Below are 21673 nucleotides of genomic sequence, written 5' to 3'. Positions count from 1 at the left end.
ATAACCCTAAACTTGGTTAAATGGAGCCTAAGCATCCAAGGAACCTCCTCCAAGGTGTGTGGAATAGCTGTGGACGTTCTCTCTGCCAAAAGAATCACTATCTAATTCGCACTGGGGCTATATATAAGCCCAAAAAGATAACAGAAAGATTTACAGAATCTAGCAAAAAAAACAAACAACCGCCTAGGCGCCTAATTTGACCGCTCAACGGTTTGCCTCTAGCTGCTCTGAGCGCTCAACGGTCAGTTTTACCGCTGAGCAGTTTGCCTCTAATCGCTCTGAGCGCTCAGCNGACCATTCTGNCGCTCAGCGGCTTGTTTGACCCTTCTTTTCATCATTTTGCTCCTTCTTTCATGGGTCTAAGTCCACCTTATTTCACTTCCATCTTTATTTCATCTAAAAACCCTGCAAAACAATGCAAAACAAGCATAATATCTCTAAAACCAACTTTTGACTCTCAAGAGACTCAACTAAGTGTTTTAGTTGATTTAAAGCTCATTCTAAGCCATAAAGGGTATGTTTTACTATCAAATTTAAGTGTGAAAATAACGGTAAAGTGAAAGGAAAAGGAAAAAGGAAAGCATTGAGTTCAAAAGAATGAAAAAGAAAAATGCATGTGAAAGAAAAGAAAACAAGAAAAAAGTTTATGCATGTAAAAAGAACTCAATGTAACTGATGGGTGTCGCGGCCCATACAAATTTGATTGCATAAAAGAATGCAGTATAGCTAGGGAGTGACTCCTAGGTCGTCTCTCGGACCAAACTACGGTTCAGAATCAGGTCTAACACAGTGGGGGGGGGGTTTGAAGGTGTTTGAAACGAGAATTAAACTCAATTAAAATGCATGGAAATTAAGCACAACCGAATAAGATAGAAAACGCTGGAAGAAATGTGGAAAACATAAAGACTAAACCGTCCTAAAACAAGATGTGCAATCAACATTGGGAGCAATTGAACTGCAATAAAACTTGAAATGAAATTTCTAAATTAGAATTTAAATGAACATTGTAGCTTGAGTAAAATTGAATTGCCAGAGAAAATGGTGAACCAATAAGAATGTAGATTAAGCAAGTTCAGAAACATTGAATTGCGTTATGCCTTGGAAGCCTAATGTAGCAAACATTAAAATTTAAAGAAAACGCATGCAGTACTTATGAAATGCAAAGTGTCAGCAATTACACATTGTAGCACTCTTTCAACGCCCCTTCATCAATTAAATACTATATAAAGGAAACTAAAAGCTTGAATTAGTAGGATGAAAATGCAATGATTCAGCACTTTTCTAAAAGCCAAATTTTAATTCTCCTCCTAAAAAGGTTGGACGTGACAGCTATATTCACCTCCATATGTGCTTTCAAATGAAATGCTTTAGCCAAAATTTGATGCAGCGTGCAACACTACGTGATGCCTTTCCAAATAAAAATAAAACGCCTCCCATAAATGAAAGCAAAGCAAAGAAACAATCAAAGCTAAAGCGGGTGGCACTCAACGCTAAATGTAATTCTCCATCATGTAATATAAAAATAGTTTTTAGTTTAAGGATAAAGATAATACAAAAGAATAAAAGATTGGACCCTTTCTCCTAGATGAAACCTCTGGACGCCACCTCCTAAAGTTGTATCAACGCTTCCCAAAGAAAAGTGAATGTTCCGAGAGTACTTTTCCCACCTGTGACACACCCTCATTCAAGCCACATCTCCTTCCACTCTTCTCCATTTTTTTTCTTTTATGTTCCAGCCCCCTTGCCCTTATATAAAAAAAAAACGCTGCAGCTCTCTTTTTCCTCAATTGCCGAGAATGCTCTCTAAAATATTGCATCCCTCTTTTCAAATGTGTGTGACGACTGCACACATTGCAAGGGCCATGTGTCACTCCAAATAAGGGTGGGATCCACCCTAAAATAAACTTAGGGTGACAAGTGTCCTATAATCTTTGGGCCCCATCATATTTTTAATGGCCCAATGTGCACAAGCTTGTCTAAAAAGTTTTAACAATTAAATTACAATACAACTAAAATTTAAAATGTCTAAATTTGAGAGTCTTGAATTTATTTGGTGTCCTCCAAATGTCCCATATTGTGTTTCCAAAATTTTTCCTGAAAATAATAATGCAAATAATTAGCTCAGGAAATTCAGATTAATTAAAATTAGAATTTTCGGTCAAATTAAGCATAATTAGGAAAAACAGGAAAATACCGGACAATTAAGCACAATTCCCTGATTAATTCTAGCACAATAAACTAAGTGAAATCAATAAAATATTGACTCATCAATAACATGGAAAAGGGAAAAGTTGGGAATGAGTGAGATTGGTTAAAAAGAGAGTGTGCTTGAACCTTGAAAGATGATTTAAACTCTCTTAACTCAAGGATTTTGTATTCCAGAAAAACCAATTTTCTCGTTAGCCCAGCCACAATACAAGCCTTGGAAAAAGTCCTTGTGATGATATTTGCATGTGAAGATGTTGATTGTTTTAGATGAATGACAATATTGTTTTTATGTGATATGTGAACAGTAGAGAGTAGAGTGAATTCCCCTAAACACTTAAGTGATTGAGTGAAGCACTTGCTTGGTGAGAATTGTTAAATCCATGTTTACATCCATTTTTAAGTTGATTGATCATTCATGAACGAAACATCTGTTGGAAAAAGATTGATTATGTGAACTAATTTGGATTGAAAGCATGCATGCATCTTTGTAGGATTCCACTGAAATCTGAATTGTATAATAACTTGTCATGAGAAAAAGGAGTTTTGAAAGTGTGAATTATTTGATGAAAAATTGGAAAGCCAGGTTTTGTCTTGTTTGCTTGAGGACAAGCAAAGTTCTAAGTTTGGGGTTGTGATAACGGTCTAAAAATCGTTATTTTCATACTTAAATTTGATAGTAAAACACACCCTTTGAGGCTTAGAATGAGCTTTAAATCAAGTAAAACACTTAAGTTGAGTCTCTTGAGAGTCAAAAGTTGGTTTTAGAGATATTATGCTTGTTTTGCATTGTTTTGTAGGGTTTTTAGATGAAATAAAGATGGAAGTAAAGTAAGGTGGACTTAGACCCATGAAAAAAGGAGAAAAATGATGAAAAGAAGGGTCAAGCAAGCCGCTGAGCGCCAGAATGGTCCGCTGAGTGCTCAGAGCGATTAGAGGGAAACCGCTCAACGGCAAAACTGACCGCTGAGCGGTCAGAGCGGTGAGAGGCAAACTGTTGAGCGGTCAAATTAGGCGCCTGGGTGGTTGTTTGTTTTAGTTAGATTTTGTAAATCTTTTTGTTATCTATCTGATATCTTTTTGGGCTTATATATAGCCCAGTGCGAATTAGATATGGATTCTTTTGGCAGAGAGAACATCCAGAGCCATTCCACACGCGTTGGAGGAGATTTCTTGGATGCTTAGGCTCCTTCTTATCAAATCTAGGGTTTGCTTTTTCCATTTTTTCATTAATTTCATCTAGTTTCACCATGTCAATGGTGAACTAAACCCTTTGTTGTTGGGGAACAATGTAATCTTTTGAAACTCTCATATATTCAAATTCTTATTTATTTCATATGCTTCTCATATACTTGCTTATCAATTGTTGGGTTCTCATCTATGTTCAAAGCTTTTATTGTTTAACTCATTCAATAAATGTTGTTTGTCTTTATCGATATGGGGACATACGGTAATGTCATGAACTGGTGGGAAATTCCTTGATTATGCAATATTGCCTAGGGATAGGGATAGGACGGTCAATTGCTTTTGCTTTAGCACGCATTGCATTATTAGTTACTAGGGGAGGCGAGGGATAGCAAGCCGGTAATTAGTAATAGGCTCTTTTCACCAAGGAATTGGGCTAAGGGTAATTAAGAAAGTTTGCAGGACAATTAGATAAACAAGTGAATTAAATAAGAAGAGTATATATATGAGAGTGGATAAGATGAAATTGTAAACCCCAACAACACCATTCATCCATAGTTCTCAAAACCAACGAAATCAATTGCATTGCATGTTTATTTTTGTTCTTTGCATACAACCACCAAATTAATTCTCTTTTCTCAAGTCTTACGCGATTAGGATACATGAAAGTTAAGGCCTAAGAGTCCTTTGGGAAAACGATACTCGGACTTACCCGTTTATATTACTTGATAACGATCTGGTACACTTGCCAGGGACTTAACAGTGCTCTGCCTGGTCTCGTGAATAGGAGAAGCTCGCGTTTCGTGTGTCGATAGTCGGAGCAGTTCTCTTCGAGTTGGAAGAGTGTTCATTTTCCGGTTCGTTCGTCGAATGAAGGTTCAATCATTATATTTGATTCACTATCGTTGTAATCTGTGAAATTCATTTTTAGTGAAACTGTTAATCACTATTTATAGTGATTAACGACTGGACGTAGATTCTTTTGAATCGAACCAGTATAAAAATTACTTGTGTGATTTTTCTACTCCCTACACTCTTTAATTTTATTTGCACATCAACTTTTCGACAAATTTTCTCTTAGAAAATTTATTTTTAAAAATTGACCATTTTAATTTAAAAAGTGACCGAACACGCTTTCCGCTACTTCAAGTTTTATTCCGTTGCGTTATACTCTTTGGCCGATACCAACCAACAATTGGTATCAGAGCNTGTTTTGATAGTTTTTCAATATTTTCGAAAATGGCTGTTCAAAATCAAAATCTTGTATATGCCGAGGGTGATTCTATTAACACACCACCACTTTTTACTGGTGATAATTAGGCTTTCTGGAAAGTCAGAATGGAAATTTTTATGGGGTATGTTGAGAGGGGTATCTGGGAAGCTGTACAAAATGGTCCTTTTATTCCTAAAAATACAGTTGATGGAGTAGAAGTAGAAAAATCATATTTTGACTGGACTGTTGAGCAAAATAGAAGAGCCCAATTTGATATTAAGGCTCGAAATATAATTTTATCTACACTAACCATTGATGTTTTTTTTCAAAGTTTTTGTTTATAAAAGTGAACAGGAATGTGGAAATTTTTAAAACTCACTTATAATGAAGTCATAGATGTGGATAAGTTAATAGTGTCTGACTCAAGCTATACATCAAGCTCCTCAAGCTCAAGCAATTCTAATGATCAAGAAAATCTATGCTTTATGGCAATCGATGAATTATCTAGAAGAAAATTCATGAAGAAAAAAAAGAACAATCTAGGATCCATATCAAGCTTTAAATGTTACGAATGTGGTGAAAGAGGCCATGTGAAAGTTGATTATCCGAACAACAAGAAAAGTGAAGAAAGAAAGAAAAAGAAAACTCACAAAGAGAAGAAGGTCTACATTGCTTGGAATGATAATGACTCATGTAGCTCAAGTGATTCTATTGAAGAAGCAAACCTATGTTTAACGGTTGCTACTAATGACACTGCAAGCCAAGTATGTTCCTCTAGCTTTGAAACTAGCGAGTTTGATCTACAAAAAGCTTTTCTTGAATTGTTAAATGAATTTGAAAAATTAGATGCAGATTATAAAAACTTGAAAAATGAGTTTAAGGAATTGAAAATTAAATATGAAAGTGCATTAGATAAAGAAGTAATGTTAAGAAACAAAGTTAGTAATCTTGAAATGAAATTATCTGAATATGATGCAAATAATCAACCTGTTGAGTGTCTGTCTTGTAAGAATCACATGTTTGACATAGATACTCTTGAAAATTTTCTTTCTAAAGCCACCAAATCTATTTCACATGTTCAAAATAGTTTTATAAAAAAAATGTTAAAAACAAGAACATGCATCAACATAGGAAACCTCAAATTAAAAGAACCTGTAGGGTATGGGTTGAAGGAACTTTTGTTAAAAATAAGGTGCATGTGTTTGCTGTTTTTATTGCATGAAAAAGGGACATACTTCTAACAAATGCAACATTAAACATTTTGGAGTTCAAAATGGGAAATATGCTTGGATTCCTGTCATTAAGTTATATGCTTCTAACCTCAAAGGACCCAAATGAGATTATGGGTACCAAAACTACATTGTTTTCCTTTGCAGGTTAAAGTTTTTCAAAAGGAGAAGAAAAATCTAAAATTATTCTGCTTTTGAATTGATGCGCCAAGCCAAGAAGTGAATCCATCAAGTGATATCCAAAGCCTTGGTTCGAGCCCAAAGTGATTGAGCAAAGTATTGTTTAAACTATGTTGTTGTATTTTGTTCTTTTTTATCTTCCATTATTTCATTACTGTCATATTCATGTCTGTTTGAGCGAATGATATGTCCATCATTGATTCATTCATCCTATGGTGTGTTCTTGTCTGGTTACACACTTTAATCAGTGCAATTCATCTATTTGAGACATTCATGTGATGAATTTCATCTTTGTTATGTTTAGTCATGTGAATTGATATTTTAGTTATTTGTTTTAAATTATAAATTAAATTTGTGCTTAACTGGTTTGGTATTCAATTTCATGAGTACTTTGAAGTTAACCTTGGTATAATTTCTGTCATGCATCAAAAGCAATGAAAGATTCATTTGAATGAGCTAACTAATAGTTTCTATCTATAATTTTTTTTGGATGATTAAGACAATTGATGATTAATTTAACAATTCTGTTTCGAAACTGTTTCTGTGGAGATTTGTTTTTTTAAGTTCAAATGCATACCATATGAGCTTTGATAATACATATTGAGAGCTTGGATGCAGTAAATGAATTGATCAAATTAGCATAATTTTGATGTAAATTATTTTGTCTAAAAAAATTGTTTAAAAGATAAATTCTGAATCAGATCTTGTGCTTGAAATTTTGCATATGTTGTTTTGATATGCATAAGTTGAATTGATGGGATTGAGCAGATTGGGATATGAGAATGCATGAATCATAATTGCTATTTGGGAAGTTATAAACTATGCTGTCAAAATTAGTTTTTGAACTGTTTGTGTTGGTAAAAATGCTTTCCTGTTAAACTTGGAGCAACTGTGTTCACATTCATTTAAGCTACTTTGTGTTCATTCTGGTTTGTAATTGCAAATACTTTTCTGAACTGCCTTGTAAGCATTTCTGCATAGCTTTGGACTAATCTTAAAAATGTTTTTCAGAATCTATTTTTTAGTTTAAGAGAATTTTTTTTTGACATCTTATGACATGATCTTGTGATACCTGGTACCCATTTAAGGGGGAGATATATAAGGTTATTAGATACCTGGTTATTCATCTTTACTTTGGTATTTCATCATGCATTTGCCTCTCATTTTATAAAAGTTCAAAATTTTATAAATTGCATCTCTCTTTTGACGAGGGTGAGAGCCATTTAAGGGAATATCTTTACCTTATGATCTTAGAAGAGAGTTAAGAGTGTTAGATAAGTCTTAGGCTCAAGATTTATGAAATTTTCTCAAATTTTTGTAAGCTCAGCGTTTTTAATCGATTATCACATGATAATAATTGATTATTTTTGGCTTTGGAAAAGTCTCTAATCGTAGATAATCGGTTATCCCATAATATAATCGATTATTCCCACTCAAACCCATGTTTGGACATTTTATGAATGCTAGATGTGTTTTAGGTTGAGTCGAGCGCGACATCCACGATCAGCTCCTCATTTTAATGTTTAGATTTCTCATTTAATGCTTAAGCTCCTCGTTTAATGATAAGGCTCCTCATTAAATGATAGAGAGACTCTTAAATACTTCATGTACTCTAGCCCTCTCCTTCACCTATAAAAGGAGAGGCGCCCTTTTGTAATCCTTAGAACTTGATTAAATATAAAGTAAGTTTTCCAAAAATTGCAAGACTTCTCTTATTGAGTTCTCACCTTATATAATGTCTTCTTCTAGACCTCTCCATATCTTCTTTCCGCCATGGTTGGCCTGACCTCCTAGAGCGACATCTACCAAGACCAAACTACACCAACATCTTCATCTCTACATCTCTATTTTGCTTTTGCGACTATCATCTTCTCACATGGAATCCGCCCTTTGAAGAAGTTTTGTCAACCCATTTGGAAGATCATCATATGTTGAAGGAGCCTCCTCAAAGATATCTCTATCAACAATTTTCTTTTACATAACACATTCAAAAAGTTGGAGGATTAGGCACTTTAGAGGACATAACACTTAAAATGCGATATTTGCATATGAAAATTTCTTTATGTACATTTTCTTCCTTACAATAATAGAATGGTACTAGGTTTTAAATTTGTCTTACAAAATCCAATTTTGTCACACAATTGATTAATCAAATCATCAATTCGAGCTAGAGGATACATGTTCTTTGTAAAACCTTGAAAAATAGTTATATTTAAGAAGATATATATTTTTTAAAAACAATTGTATAATGCTACAATGAAATACGTACACAACTACAGTAAAATAAGTATAATGCTATAGTAAATAGGTACGATGCTACAGAGAAAATACCTCGTGAAACATGTGTTACTACAGTAAAAATGTAGTACAATTACAGTACTACTACAGTAAAAATGTAGTACAACAATGATATTGCTTAAGTAAGAGGAGCTAACCTTTCTCTATTATTATAAGCATTGATGGTCTAATATTCTGGTGGTGTAAGGGGAATTATCCTTACTATTGTTTTTCTGTGTAAACATGGATGATGAAAATTGTCTATGATCTTTTATTGAATCTATGAATGTGCAAATGTTAATATTGTAAGTAGGTGTTAACTTATTTTTATTATTATTCTATGTTCTTTGTTAGAATGATGCTTTGGGATAATGATAATATGAAATTTGTGAAATCTAGTTAGGGAAAACTTTGGCTAAGGAATGACAAGTTACTAAAGTTATCCTTTAAGACTTTCCTCTCTTTCTTTTGAAGTCTACTCAACAAGTTTTCAATTTATTTCAAAAATGGAAAATAAATTTTCATATAAAGATAATCAACAAAGTGAGTTTCAAATAAATTGTGATTATTATTATGAATATATGATATATAAAAATGTTGTGTCCACTAACAGCGTGCAAAAGATAAAAACAGAAAAATAAAAAACACACAAGATTAAAACTAAAAGATGAACTAAGAATGACTACATCATTTAAATGTACATTTTTTAAACTATAAAAAGGGGGAGATTGTTAAAGACAAAATCGTCTATACGCCCAAAAGCTCTCATGTTTTGAAGTTTAATCAAATAACATTAAAACAGATTGATAATCAAAAAATAACTTATGGTGAGAACACAAGACTTAAAGCCTAAGCCCCAAACAAACACATCCTAGAACTAGAATCCCTAAAGATAGAAAAACATCTAGGCTAAAAACCCAGACGCACGACTAAACTATGTTCTGCCTAAAGCGTCAACAAGAGATTGAGTTAAACACTTAATGCTTATAATGCCTGGAATAGGTATTTAGCTTCTCTCAAAAACATAATAGATCGAGACAATGTCTCTTACAAAATGTATCTAAAGAATTAATTATTAAAATGTGTAAGAAAGCTCAAGAAAGCTAAACATTGTCTGTCTAAAAAGAGACAAATTCTAAAGAAGCGTTTAATTTACCAAACGACACCATGAGCTCAACAAGTGCCTCATCTTAATTGTAAAATGTTCAACAAGTACTTCATCTTAGACCACTTTGTTAGTTGTACAAAAATTTTCTTATTTGTTATCATCAAAATATGAGTGTTTTAGACATAACTTATAAACTAAGAGATTTATCTTATTACTAAATTTGTGTATACACTAAGAATAGTTTTATGGGATGTCAAGGTTTTTTGGTAAGAATAATGACAAATCTCATTGTATATTCACGTGTATCATGTGTTAGAGAGTCCTCTAGGAAACAAGGAGCTAAATATATTCATTGTGCAATCATAAATGACTTAAGTTCTTTAAAAACATTTTATCTATATATGTTTTAAATTATTGCACTAGTAAAAAATTGTATTTTAACGCACCATATATGCTTATTTTATAAAAACCGAAACATATAAAAATGCGGTGGCATCTTTGTAATAATAGCAAAGTTATATACCTCGATTCTTTGGAAACTAAAGTAGAAAGGGTCTATTGCCTCGGTTATAAGAGCAACCGAGGCATAATAACCTCCAAAATTCACCTACTCTTCTGCAAGTCAGACTTTTCATGTGATGACACATCTAGAAGAGACTTAGAGCCTCGATTAAGAGGTGACTGACGCATAAAAGAGACTTAGTGCCTCGATTGAGAGGTGACCCGAGGCATAAAAGTTGTGGAGAAAGGGGAAAAACATTGTGCCTTCTTACTCCTACACCGTTGTGGAGAGGATGGAGGCGCGCAACTCTCGGCCATGGATGGTATCTTAAGGAGTTCACGATTGAAGCTCATGGTTGTGCTTGTGACGAAGAAAAGAACTCATCCGTCTCAATGGAGGTAGGCACCTGTTGGTACCAGGGGGAGTATGGTTCGAAGAGTATAGCGCAACGGAATAAAACTAAGAGTAGCGTATAAGCGTGTTTGGTCACTTTTAAAAAGAAATTGGTCCTTTTCGAAGAACGATTTTCTTTTAGAAAAATTATCGAATAGTTTGTGTGCAGACAAAAGTAACAAGTGCAGGGAGTAGAAAAATCACACAAGTAATTTTTATACTGGTTCAATTCAAAAGAATCTACGTCCAGTCATTAATCACTATAAACAGTGATTAACAGTTCCACTAAAAAGATATTTCTCATATTACAATTATATAGAATGAAAGATAGATAAATAAACTTTCCTTCGACGAACGAACCGGAAGAAGACCACTCTGCCAACTCGAAGAGAACCGCTCCGACAATCGACCAATGATTCGCGAGCTTCTCCTATTCACGAGACCAGGCAGAGCACCTTGCTAACTCGAAGAGAGCTTGCTCCGGCAATCGACCAACGATTCGCGAGCCTCTCCTATTCATGAGACCAAGCAAGGGAACTTTGAACAAAGCTTCTGAGAACTTTCCTCTGACAAACAGTGTTCTACTTAGCTTCTCAGTTCAAAAATGTTGCCTCTGAAGTTTACAGAAGCCAAATATATAGCCAATTGCACTGAATGCCAAAGGTCAGGTCCTAACTGCAACGAATAATCGATTATTCAAGTCCATTACAGGTTTTTCAAAAAGTGATAATCGATTATATGATGTGATAATCGATTATTCCTGAATAACTTGTGATAATCGATTATTGCTTCATGATAATTGATTATTCTAGTACAAAATACAAGTGATAATCGATTATTCCTTGTCCGTAATCGATTATTCTAGTAGAAAATGAAAGTTTTACAATTTATTGAAGACTTTCCTACTACATTTAAGTTCTACAAATTGCTTTTAAATAAACTTAAACTCTTCTTCAACTAAATCTTCTTGCAGCATCATCAAAACAAAAGTCTTCAAGATTTACCAATACTCCTTATTGGTAACAATCTCCCCCTTTTTGATGATGATCAAAAATACTGTTTTAAAAGAAACTTTGGTTGTCCTGCAAAAACATACAATCTAACAAACAACAACAGAGTTAAGCAATACCTGTAGTTTATGCTTCTCCCCTTAAATTATGTTTCTCCCCCTTAAATTATGTTTCTCCCCCTTTTTGATCATAAACAAAAAAATTAACATAAAGAGCTCCCCCTAAATATGATATCCCCCTCAATTATATAATATATGCATAAAATTGACATGAAAGCTCATTTTATTAAAAAGAGAAGGATTACATGAAATTCATAAAGATCATTACTAAATAACACAAAGGAAATAACACAACAGACAATCTTAGTAGCCTATTTTTAAAATTCAGGACTAGGGGATCTTTCAGTAGGTGGGATATTGAGATGACTCTCGATGTTAGATAGGCGAACATCAAGCTCAAGAAATTGATCAACCTTGTATTCATCAAGAGATTGTTGTCACTCATAAATTTCATCAAAATGTGTCTTCTGTGCTAGACTCATATCCTCCAATTATTTAGATAACCTTGCGAAGTGTTCTTCCATAGAAGTTGAGGAAGAGGAGGGTATGTTGGATGGTCCAGCATCAGAAGGAGCAGCAGCGCTAACTGGTTCAGCCATATGAGTATCAATGTCATCATCTTCATCTTCATCAGGATGGTCATCATCTTTGTGGATAAGAACTCTTCCTCTGGTAATGAATCCCATCTGACAAAAGGTAGTATCCCCAATTTCCGAACCCACAGCTTGAATGGCTTAGACAAGTTCTCCTTCAACATTTACACCTTTATACTCCAAAATCCTAGAAATAAGAAGAGCATAGGGAAATTGATATGAATGGGATTTCTTGGCTTTTACCATCGTGTCAGCAATGAGAGCAGGTCAGTCGATGTGTATGGGATTTAGAATCCCATATAGAAGAAGTAGATCTTGCTCAGAGCATTGAGCATGGTTGGTTTCTCTTGGACATATAATCCAGACAATCAAGTAGTGAATCATCCTTTCTTCAACTTTGAAACCACCAACAAGCAATTGTCTTCGGTTGGTTTGCTGTTCAGGATGACGCAGGAAGGATTGGAAAGTCATCAACCTTTTGAAATCTTCAAGCCCTAAATGAACTTTGACAGCATCATCCCAGATGGGGAATTGGGCAACATTGGTCCACAAATCATCATCTAAAATTATGCTCATGCCCTTGACCTTAGTGGATATAATCCCATCTCGATATCGCAAGTTGAAGTAGAAAACTCTTATAAGATCGGGATAAATGCATCCTTTTTGCTCTACCAGATGCGTTAGTCCTTGCTCAGCAAAAATATCTGGAAATTGAAAACCATAGAAACGGAAAAAGTCAAGACGGATATACTTTACCGCCATGATTTTCCTTTCTTGCCAAGAATTTACAAAGTCCGCATGTTTCTCTCGATCTGAAATCCATCCATCAATGTTTGCAAGATGTGGTTGAGAGGAAGAGGATGCTCCAGTAGCTCTGTGACGATGCCTTCTTGAATCAGCCATGGAGGAATTTTAAGAAAATGAAGTTTTGAGAAGGTGAAGAGAAATGGAGAGAGTTTAGCTCTATATTTGATTTCAGCAGTATTTGGGGGCAAAGAAGTATCTAATAATCGATTATGGGGGGCTATTTATAAGAAAAATGGAAAAACTAGCCATTTATAGCCGTTATGGGACGCTCCAACGGCTTTATTTTTGAAACTTTCAGCGTGATAATCGATTATGGCTCATGATAATTGATTATCTGCTCAATAATCGCTGCCCAGAAATTGCATGATAATCGATTATGCTTGATGATAATCGATTATCTATTCAAAATTTTTCAGATTTGAGTTTTGAGTTTGAATAATCGATTATTCCCTTGTGATAATCGATTATGAAGCAGAAAATTCACGAAAATGAAGAATTTTTCAAAATCTTTTGGTTCTAAGACATATCTAATACTCCTAATTCTCTTCTAAGCTCAAAAAATCTATCCTTAGGTAGAGCCTTGGTGAAAATATCAGCTAATTGATGCAAAGTATCAACATAATCAATTTGACAATCCCCCTTTTGAATATGATCTCTTAAGAAATGATGTCTAATTTGAATGTGCTTAGTTCTTGAATGCATTATGGGGTTCTTGGTCAGATTTATAGCACTAGTATTATCACATTTTAAAGGAATATTGTCAAGGAAGATATCAAAGTCTTCCGGTTGTTGTTTCATCCACAAAATTTGGGCACAACAATGGTCAGCTGCAATACATTCAGCTTCAGTGGTAGACAGGGCTACACACGCTTGTTTCTTTGAGTGCTAGGACACTAAAGAACAACCCAGAAAATGGCATGTTCCACTAATACTTTTCCTATCAATTTTACAACCACCATAATCTGCATCAGAATAACCTATTAAACTAGGTGAAGCATCAGAGGGATACCAAAGTCCAAAGGAAGTGGTTCCCTTAAGATATTTTAAGATTCTCTTAACAACAGTCAAATGAGATTCTTTAGGATTGGCTTGGTACCTTGCACACACACATACACTTTGCATAATATCTGGTGTACTAGCAGTTAAGTACAACAAAGATCCTATCATGCCTCTAAACATGCTTTCATTTACTCCTTTTCCATATTCATCCTTATCTAANTANCATGAAGTTNCCATAGGTGTACTNGCTTCTTTGCAAGTATCCATACCAAATTTCTTAAGAATTTCTCTACAGTATTTTGTTTGGGAGATGAAAGTACCTCCATTCATTTGTTTTATCTGTAGTCCTAAGAAGAAATTCAGATTACCCATCATAGACATTTCAAACTCACCTTGCATTATTTTCGCAAATTCCTCACATAAAGAGTCATTAGTGGACCCAAAAATAATATCATCTACATAAACTTGCACAATTAAAATGTGTTTCCTACTTTCTTAATGAATAAGGTTGAATCAACCTTTCCTCTAGAAAACTCATTGTCAATTAAGAAGGTACTAAGTCTTTCATACCAAGACCTAGGTGCCTGTTTAAGACCATAAAGGGCCTTTTTCAACTTGTAAACATGATCAGGAAATCTAAAATCCTCAAAGCCAGGAGGTTGACTAACATACACTTCTTCTTTTATAAAACCATTTAAGAAAGCACTTTTCGCATCCATTTGATACAGTTTAAATTTCATCAAAGATGCATATGCAAGTAATAATCTAATTGCTTCTAACCTGGCTACCGGTGCATATGTTTCATCATGGCCTATACCTTCCTCTTGATAGTAGCCCTTTGCAACTAGCCTTGCTTTATTCTTTGTGATGCTTCCATCCTCATCAAGCTTGTTCCTGAATACCCATTTGGTTCCTATGACTTGAAATTCAATTTGTTTTGGAATAAGTTCCCAGACTTCATTTCTTTCAAATTGATTTAGCTCTTCTTGCATAGCAATGCACCACTTATCATCTTGAAGAGCTTCCTTTATGTTCTTGGGTTCTATCTGAGACATAAAAGCTACAATTAGACAAAAATTATTTAGATTGTGTCTAATAGTTACCTCTTTTGAAATATCTCCAATGATGTTATCCAAAGATAGTCCTCTTGGTTGTTGATAGCTTTTAGAATCAACAGCTTGAGGTGTTTCTTGAAGTTCCGGAGTATAGTTCTCATTTAGGTACATCTCTTCAAGAGCTTCCCTTAAATAATCCTCATCACTTGCAATAGCTTTATTTGACTCAAGAAGGTTTACCTCAAGGTCCACAATCTCATCAAAGACAACATGCATTGATTCTTCAATTATCAAAGTTCTTCTGTTGAATACTCTATATGCTTTACTAGTCAAAGAATATCCTAGAAAAATTGCTTCATCAGATTTTGCATCAAATTTACCAATATTATCTTTTCCATTATTCAAAACAAAGCATTTGCATCCAAAAATTTTTAAGTGTGATATATTTGGTTTTCTACCATTCAACAGTTCATATGGAGTTAATTTCAGAATTGGCCTAATAAGCATCCTGTTTAACACATAGCAAGCAGTACTTACTGCATTAGCCCAAAAGTATTTTGGCACATTAGATTCATTCATAAGGGTTCTAGCTAATTCTTCTAATGATCTATTCTTTCTTTCAACAACACCATTTTTTTGCAGGGTTCTAGGTGCAGAAAAGCTATGTGCAATGCCATATTCTTCACAAAATTTTTCAAAAGATTCATTTTCAAATTCACCACCATGATCACTTCTCAAGCTTTTGATTTTCAAATCTTTCTCATTTTGAATACGTTTAGCAAAGGATTTAAAGGCTTTGAAAGCTTCACTCTTCAAAGTTAAAAAGAAAGTCCAAGTAAATCTAGAGTAATCATCAACAATTACAAGAGCATAGTAATTTATACCAAAACTTTTAATTCTAGATGGACCAAACAAGTCCATATGCAAAAGTTCTAAAGGTTTTGATGTTGAAATCATGCTTTTAGATGAAAATGAAGATTTGGTTTGTTTACCTTTTTGACATGCAGAACATAATTTGTCTTTCACAAATTTTAGTTTAGGAAAACCAATCACAAGATCTTTAGAAATTAATTTATTTAAATGTTGCATGTGAATATGTGCAGCTCCTTTATGCCATAGCCAAGGATTTTCCTCTTTAGCAACTAAGCATGTTATACTATGACTAGATGCACTTTCAATATAAATCAAATATATGTTGTTGTTCCTAACACCTTACAAAGCAATATCAACAAAATTTTTAAATTAAACAGTACATTTATCACTCTCAAAGGTTACCTTGAGACCTTTGTCGCATAATTGGCTTATGCTTAAAAGGTTATGCTTGAGGCCTTCAACATATAAGACGTCTTTTATCGTTAATGTGTTTCCTCCTCCAATGTCTCTGGTTCCCATTATTCTACCTTTCTTGTTATCCCCATAAGTTACAAATCCTTGCTTCTTCTCAAAAGAGATGAACCTATTCTTGTCACGAGTCATGTGTCTTGAGCAACCACTGTCAAGATACCACAATGACTTCTTTGACTTAGTTGGTTCCTACAAAACAAATTAGCGAGAATTTTAGGTCCCCAATATCAATATGGGTCCTTGGGGTTAGTTTATGCAAGTATATATCATTTCACAACTTTAACCCATGCATATTTACCATTTGGAACACCAAAATGACTCTTAGTTTATGCAAGTATATATCATTTCCTTAGCAAGTAAATTTTCAAGTATATCAATATCAAACATATGACTCTTACATGACAAACATTCAACAGGTTCAATAGTGACATGTGCATCCAACAATTTTCTTTCTAAAGTACTAACTTTATTTCTTAAAACAACTTCATCATCAAGCAATTTATCATACTTCAATTTCAATTCATTGTGCTCCTTTTTTAGTTTTTTATGAGCAGCATCAAGTTTTTCAGATTCATTCATCAATTCAAAGAAAGCCTTTTGTAAATCTAATTCATTAGATTCAAAGTTGGAATCACTTACTTGGCTTCCAATATCTTTTGAGTCCGCCATTAAACAAATGTTGGCTTCTTCATCTGAATCACTTGAGCTTGTTGAGCTAGAAGCATTGTCCTTCTAAGCTATGTAAGCTTTCTTTTTCTTTTGAAATTTTCTTTCCTTCTTGTCTTCACTTTTCTTATTCTTTGGACACTCAGATTTCACGTGTCCTCTTTCTCCACAACCAAAGCATTTTACACTAGAAGGAGATTCTTTACTTTCTCTCCTTTCTTTGCAGAATTTATCTTTTCCTTTTGCTTTCATAAACTTTGCAAACTTCTTTATCATGAGGCTCATGTTCTCCTCATCATCAGAATCATCATCTTCAATCCTCTTAGAGCTTTTTCCTTTAGAGATCTTGGTCTTGAAGGCTAGTGTCTTTCTCTTGCCTTGATCCTCTTCAGCAGTTAGTCTCTTTAACTCAAGCTCATGCTCACGGAGCTTTCCAAACAAATTTGGCATCGACATCTGAGAGAGGTTCTGAGACTCCGAGATGGCAGTCACCTTTGGTTTCCAAGACCTGTCTAATGATTTTAAAATTTTCACATTTAATTCATTAGTATCAAAGGTCTTACCCAACCCAGTCAAGTGGTTCACAATGTGAGTGAAGCGCTTTTGGACATCAGAAATTGTTTCTCCAGGTTGCATTATGAACATCTCATACTCCTGAATGAGAGTGTTCTTCCTTGCACGTTTCACATCCTTTGTTCCTTCTTGAGTGACCCTGAGGACTTCCCACATTTCCTGTGTTGTCTTACACACTGAAATTCTATAAAACTCATCAAGCACAACAACAGTTGAAATAATATTGCGAGCTTTAATATCAAACTGAGCTCGTCTATTTTCTTCAGCAGTCCAATTAAAGTATGGTTTTTCAATTTCTACACCATCAACAGTGCTTTTAGGAATAAAAGGACCATTTTGTACACCTTCCCAGATGCCTCTGTCAACAGACCCCATAAAAATCTCCATTCTAACTTTCTAGAAGGCATAGTTATCACCAGTAAAAAGTAGAGGTCTGTTAATAGAAGCACCCTCAGCATATATAAGGTTTTGGTTGTGACCGTCCATTTTCACAAATATTTTGAAAAACTATCAAAGCAAGCTCTGATACCAATTGTTGGTACCAGGGGGAGTATGGTTCGAAGAGTATAGCGCAGCGGAATAAAACTAAGAGTACCGTATAAGCGTGTTTGGTCACTTTTAAAAAGAAATTGGTCCTTTTCGAAGAACGATTTTCTTTCAGAAAATTTATCGAACAGTTTGTGTGCAGACAAAAGTAACAAGTGTAGGGAGAAGAAAAATCACATAAGTAATTTTTATACTGGTTCAATTCAAAAGAATCTACGTCCAGTCGTTAATCACTATAAACAGTGATTAACAGATCCACTAAAAAGATATTTCTCAGATTACAATTATAGAGAATGAAAGACAGATAAATAAACCTTCCTTCGACGAACGAACCAGAAGAAGACCACTCTGCCAACTCGAAGAGAACCGCTCCGACAATCGACCAACGATTCGCGAGCTTCTCCTATTTACGAGACCAGCCAGAACACCTTGCTAACTCGAAGAGAGCTTTCTCCGGCAATCGACCAACGATTCGCGAGCCTCTCCTATTCACGAAACCAAGCAAGGGAACTGTGAACAAAGCTTCTGAGAACTTTCCTCTAACAAACAGTGTTCTACTTAGCTTCTCAGTTCAAAAATGTTGCCTCTGAAGTTTACAGAAGCCAAATATATAGCCAATTGCACTGAATACCAAAGGTCAGGTCCCAACTACCACGAATAATCGATTATTGTAAGTGATAATCGATTATTCAAGTCCGTTACAGGTTTTTCAAAAAGTGATAATCGATTATATGAAGTGATAATCGATTATTCAAGTCCGTTACAGGTTTTTCAAAAAGTGATAATCGATTATATGAAGTGATAATCGATTATTCCTGAATAACTTGTGATAATCAATTATTGCTTCATGATAATCGATTATTCTAGTACAAAATACAAGTGATAATCGATTATTGCTTGTCCGTAATCGATTATTCTAGTAGAAAATGCAAGTTTTACAATTTATTTAAGACTTTCCTACTACATTTAAGATCTACAAATTGCTTTTAAATAAACTTAAATTCTTCTTGTAGCATCATCAAAAAAAAAGTCTTCAAGATTTACCAATACTCCTTATTGGTAACAGCACCATGGAAAGGATTTGAAATTTTTGAGTTTGGTTTTTGCGATTTTTGAGTTCCTGGATGAAGAAGATGAATGATGGAGCAAAGATTGTTTCTATAATTTTGTGTGCAGGTTGGGGTGGAGAAGATTGAATCAAGGAGGCGCGATTTTCTTTCTCGTTACATCATTGAGGAGGACGAACTCGCGAAGAAATCAAATTGGGTTCTGGGATGCTTTTATGGTGGTCGAGTTGTAGAGCGGAAAGGGACAGCGTTCTGGGTTCTATCTTAGGTTTCTGAAATTAGGAAATCTTGGGTCTCTATTTTGATCTCGGGTCGGGATTTTGTGCTTCTCTACAGGCTAGGGCTCGAATTGGAGCTATTGTTTCTCGCGCTTCATATGGGGACGTAAACTTGCTCTAGAACCTGACTCAGATGCAACCCTACGTGCTTGAGCGCACTGACTTCATACCATTTGTTGACACTCCACTACATGTTGCAACTGCTACAGGACATGTCAGTTTGTCCACTGAGGTCATGAGACTCAAACACTCCTTTGCATGGAAGCTCAACCAGTGTGGCTTCAGCCCAATGCATCTTGCGTTGTAGAACAATCATCACAAATTGATGTGTCGCTTTGTGGAGATCAACAAGGACCTTGTCAAGATCAAAGGGAGAGAGGGTCTTACTCCTTTGCATGTTGGAACTCAAACTAGGAGGATTGATCTTGTGGTAAAGTTCTTTTTGGAAATAGAATGGCTTAGTTTCAACACTAAGAGGGGGGTGAATTAGTGAAAATAAAAAATCAGAGTCTTTTCAAAATCTTTTTCACAAAGTATAAAACTTTCAAAAGTTTCTTGAATCTCAATGAAAAAGATAAATCAAGTGCAGCGAAAAATAGTTGACTATGCAGAAAATAAAGTCGACTTGAAAATAAAGAGTTTAGGGATAGAATATTCAAACGGAGGTTTTATATGGTTCGACCAAATTGCCTACATCCAGTGTCCTTCCTGTACCCAGAAGCAAATGCACTATAATGGTCAAAGTTTTTACAACAAGTTTTCTATAGAGACCTCCACATCAAAATATAAAACACCTTTCTAACCCTTTAACCAAAATATAGGCATACAACACCCAAAGAACAACAGCAAGATATCCCCTCTCCTACAGTCTTTGTCAACTTTGAACAATCCTCAAAGTTCCCAGAATGCAGCACGTCCTCTTCATGTAATCTCAACAGGGAAGCCCCAATCTTCATAAGATTGAGAGAAGAATCTGATCACATATGAACACCTTCGTGCAGAATGATCAAGCAATCTTAAGTGCACACAATGCTTGCTCTTCAAGCAAGTCTTCAAAGAATGATCACCACGGTCTTCTTGATGAGTTCTAGGAGCTTTTCACTTTCTAGCAGAGATCAAGATCTGAAACAATAGAATGAAAATGTTAGAATTACCCAAAGTCTCTGTAGAATACAGAATCACGTCTATATATAGTTTTCTGTTAAGCAGACATTCCCAAAGTTGACTTCACTACTAATGCAGTCGACTTCAGTCAGACAGTTATGACAGTTATAACATTTAGTAATAGCCAGACCAACTAAATTGATTGCACATTTAATTCAGTTGACTAGTAATTAATGCTTGGTCAAAGAAAACAAAATATAGACGTTATAGTGCACAAGCATCAACAGAAATTCAAAACATAACTAAGTCGAGTAGTTTGCGCATATAGTCGACTATGTCACTTCAATGTTGTTTTGAAAATCTTTCTTTGCAAAAATACTCACAACACTGTGTTTGAAAATTTGTGCAAATTCACGAGTTTTAATTGACTTGCTTCATAATGAAGTCGACTTAAAACATGCAGTTTTGCCACATAATATAAGTTCAACCAAAATACATGTGGTTTTCCTTTCCAAAACATATGTTATCCAATCACAGATGATATCTCATGTAGAAAGCAGTGAGTATGCACACATAGACAGAATTAACACAAACATGTTCTCAAGAAATCATACACATTAAAGTAATGAACATGTAACACATATCAATACTGATGAAGGTTGAAAACAGTTATTTTCATATGTCAATTTGGATCAAATTACGCCCTTTACTACTTGGAATGAGCCTACAATCAAGCGAAACTCAATATATGAGTCTGTATAGAGGCAAAAGTTGTTTTTAGCGATTATATGCTTGTTTTGCATTGTTTTGTAGCTATTTTGAGAAAGTGAAGAATGAAGTTAAAGATAGAGGTCGTTGACTCAAGAAAAGAGTAGAAAAATGAAGATTTGAAGAGTCGACGCACCGCCCGGCGGCACACTTAATCTGTCAGGCGGTCCAGGACGAGAAGTAGGCATGGCGATTGACGCTGGGCGGTTCTTAGGGAAACCGCCGGGCGGTGGCGATTGTCGCCGGGCGGTTTGGAGGATTATGGCAAACCGTCGGGCGGCACACTTAAACCGTCGGGCGGTGGCTCGCTGGGCTTGGGCCTGTTTTCTGTTGCGTTCCTCACCTATAAATACCCCTATTTCGAGTTCAAAGTCATTCTTTTGACAGGGGAGAACGGCCAGACCTAATTTTGCTCTCTGGAGAGGATCTCTTGGATGCTTAGGCTCCTTTTCATCTTTTCTAGGGTTTGCTCTTCCATTCTTCTTCCATTTTTCATCTAGTTTCACCATGTC

The sequence above is a fragment of the Vigna radiata genome, chromosome 10 (genome assembly GCF_000741045.1).
Source record: "Vigna radiata var. radiata cultivar VC1973A chromosome 10, Vradiata_ver6, whole genome shotgun sequence".
In the NCBI taxonomy this organism is placed as follows: domain Eukaryota; kingdom Viridiplantae; phylum Streptophyta; class Magnoliopsida; order Fabales; family Fabaceae; genus Vigna; species Vigna radiata.
The sequence above is the reverse complement of the archived record's forward strand: the minus strand, read 5'-3'. Positions refer to the sequence as shown.